Here is a 3766-nt window from a genome sequence, read left to right as displayed (position 1 = left end):
ATATTCATTATCTTTTTCTATTACAGGATATTTCATAGCTTTTGCAATATTAAATTTTGTTTCTTGATCATTAACTCTCATTATTAATTCTCCTTTTTGCACATCTATCATAGCTCTCCCTGTTGCAAGAAATGGTCTACCCAAAATAATAGGAATCTCTTTATCTTCCTCCATATCTAATACTATAAAGTTTACAGAGAAAATAAATTTATCCATTTTTACTAATACATCTACTATAAATCCTTTAGGGTAGTGATTGATTGATCAACTAACTGAAGAGTTAACTGAAGAGTTACAGTAGTAAGTAGTAGAGAAAATCTCTCATTTAAATCTAAACGTTTAAAAATTGATAGAGGCATAAGATTGATACTTGCTCATAAATTACATAAGGCTTTTCAATAAAACTTTTCACCAAATGCACAAGGTGTAGTAAAACTACCAGGATATTTTAACCTTTTAGGAAGTTTTTTTTGGATAATAGCATTACGCTCCTCACTAAGTGCAACAGTCTCATGATCTGCAAACTTCCTTTTCTTATTTAGTATATCTTTCATAAATTTCACATAACTTGGCATTTGTTCCAAAGCCTCACTGATAGGAATGTTTATCATTAACTTTTTAAGGATTTCTAAAAATTTTGTAAAATGTTTGTCTTTATTCTTCTATTTTAGTCATTGAGGAAACAGAGGTAAGGGTTTTTCTTGGGCAACTTGTGTTTTCTCATTTTCATTATGGTCACTTTCCATTTCTTCCTTCTCCTCATCAACTTCAGTTTCTTTTTGGATTCTTGTTTCAACTTATTTTACATTTTATAATTAAATAGTTTTAATTTGTTCCTTATTTTGATCTTTGTGATTAACTTCCACAGTACTCAAAAGATTTCCTGAAGGTCTGTTTCTAAGTGTAGTAGCAATATGCCCTAACTGTTTTTCAATATTTCTAATAACAACCCCTTGATTTTGTATTTGATTTCTTATATTCAACGTTACCTCTTCCATAGTTAACTTCTTTTCCTTAACTTGTAGGTTAGGGTTAGAGTTAAATTCAGGAGAATAATAAGGTCAATAATTAGGATTTCCTTGGTTATTTAAATTTCTTGTGGGGTTCAATGAATTGTTATAATTATTCCAACTAAAATTATGGCGATTTTTTCATCCAGGATTGTAATTGTTAGAATAAGGATAGTTATTTTGATTATTAATAGCATTCAGTTTCATAAGATGATTGAATATTAATTATCTACCCTAGTGAATTTTCCTCTAATACTAGTTGTATTTGAGAATAATTCACTCCAATTTGATCAATCTTTTTTGATATAGCAGCAACTTGAGATGCTAAAATGGACATTGCATCAGATTCATGAATACTAGCTACTCTCTTATGATTTACCCGTAACCCTTTCAGAGGGCCATTGAAAATTATTAGTAGCCATTTCTTCTATTAAAGAGTATGTTTCATCAAAAGGTTTTGACATTAAAGATCCACTTGCTACAGCATCTACAATAGATCTAAGTGATCTGACTAATCCATTGTAAAAAGTTTGAATTATTAACTAATCTGGTAGAGTATAGTCTGGACATTTTCTAAGGAGATCCTTAAATCTTTCCCAGGATTCATATATTGATTTCCTTTCAAACTGATAAAAATATGTAATATTATTTCTATGCTTAGCGGTTTTTTAGGGTGGAAAATATTTAGCCAAGAATTTTTGTGATAGTTCTCCCCAAGTTCTGGTAGATCTAGGTGCTATTGAGTTTAACCAAGCTTTGGCTTTATCCCTTAATGAAAAAGGAAAATGTTTAAGCCTGACAACATCATTAGACACTCTGTCATATTTAAAAGTAGCACAAATCTCAAGGAAACTAGCAAGATGTAAGTTAAGATCTTCAGTAGGCATTCCTCCAAACTGATTATTTTGTACCATTTGGATAATAGTAGGTTTAAAGCAACATCAGGATTTTAAATAGTTAAGTGAAGTTCATCTACTGTTGGATTAACATAATCTTTTAAAGGTCTTTATCGATTTTCATTTATTTGATTATCTAAGTTGTTTGCCGTTTTGTTAAAAATTTTAATTTCTTTTTGTTGTTTTTGAATTTTTCTAATAGTACGTTCTAATTTTGAATTGTAAGGTACTAAACCTTGAGATCCAATATTTTCCATAAAAAATACAATAAGCAAAGAAAAATTTCTTAAAAATACTCTTAAATATATAGTTATTTTTTTAAATTAACTGTCACTACAAATATACAATTATAAAACTTAAGAATACAACTTTTATTAATGAACCAACATATAAGAACTCATCTCAGATTTCTGAAGAAATATTAATTTATAGCGAATAAAAATTAAGAATTTGTAGAAAAAATTTTAACAGTATGGTTCTTGCATGAGCTAAAATTTGGCCTATCTATAGTGCTGGGACTCGCCTCATTATGTGTTTTTTAAATGGGCTAAATTCTGACAGTCTTTATTCATTTAACATTTTGGCCAAGAAGAAAATTTGATAAAAATGATGGAGCTTAGAATAATTAATGGCATTTACCCTTAATGTAAGATGCTCCATGTTCTTCATACTCTCCTTTGGAGAACCAAATCTGTTGAAATGATCCAAGAGAAGCCAAATCTCTCCCTCCTATCCATACACTGAATCTTCTCTCTGTCGCATTTCAACTGGCTAATACCTTCATCCTTGCAGCTTGAGTACTCTCCTCCATTAGATCCTTTTCAAGCTCTATTTTAGTTGCTGCACAAATGTTGTGCCACCAGAAAGCAAAATGCTGCTAAAAAACTCTCTACGAATGTCTACATCCCATTTATTAATGCTCTCAATAACCATTTGTGTGATGCCAGAAATAAGAGAAGAATCTGGAAAATTCTACATTCCCAGTATAGTCTGGATTATTGATGAATTAAACAAAATATCAGGAACCCTAAATTGATCAGCACCAATTTCAATAATTTGTCCATCTGGAAGTTCATATGACGTCATAGGGATATTTTCAGCACTTTCATCATAGGGAGTATCTAGAACTCTGCATACACATTCCTTAATGTCACTAGCAATTACTCTATGAGAAGAAAGCTTTTAGCTTTCTGTGGTATTTGGAAAATCAAGGTCTATAGTCTGAAATTCTCCGGGGCATACTTCCTTTCCCTTGAAGGAGTATCTAGGCTTGAAAATGATGTCTTTTCTCTGTAATCTTTTCATAATGCACTCGGTTAGGAATTCACCTCCAATTGGAGATGTAGCAACACCCTTCTAAATTACATAACCATCCTGTACTGGAGCATATATAGTTATACACACACACACACACACACACACACACACACACATATATATATATATATATTGATTTTTGATTTTATAATTTTTTTTTGTATTTTGTATATTTTTATCTCTAAATTTCCTAATTTACCAAATCTATTAAATTTACCGCTACCTTCCCTAACAACGATGGAAAAAGCTTGATCCCGGTTGAATATAATTGTGTAAAATTTATAAAGTTGACTCCGCCTTACAATGGTGCTAAAAACTTGATGAGGGTATTTTAGTAATAATAACATAAGCTCTTAAGATTAGGATTCTACGCAAGTATACGTATCATTATCAAGTAATATAATACTTTTTGTTTAAGTCCCAAATATTGATCCCACGAGGAAGGTTTAAATTTGAAATGATAAATCAATTAGGAAATTTACAGAAATCAAACAAAATTACTGTCACTAATTTTAAATGTTTAAGAAACTATCAAAGCTAAAT

The 3766-nt window shown here is 30.4% G+C and overlaps 1 pseudogene; it reads right to left on the bottom strand.

Annotated features, from left to right (window-relative positions):
• Positions 1-2531: 2531 nt before the first annotated feature.
• Positions 2532-3295, bottom strand: LOC110031437 (annotated as a pseudogene).
• Positions 3296-3766: the final 471 nt, after the last annotated feature.

This window comes from Phalaenopsis equestris, unplaced genomic scaffold, assembly GCF_001263595.1.
Source record: "Phalaenopsis equestris unplaced genomic scaffold, ASM126359v1 Scaffold000818, whole genome shotgun sequence".
NCBI lineage: Eukaryota > Viridiplantae > Streptophyta > Magnoliopsida > Asparagales > Orchidaceae > Phalaenopsis > Phalaenopsis equestris.
The sequence above is the reverse complement of the archived record's forward strand: the minus strand, read 5'-3'. Positions and strand labels throughout refer to the sequence as shown.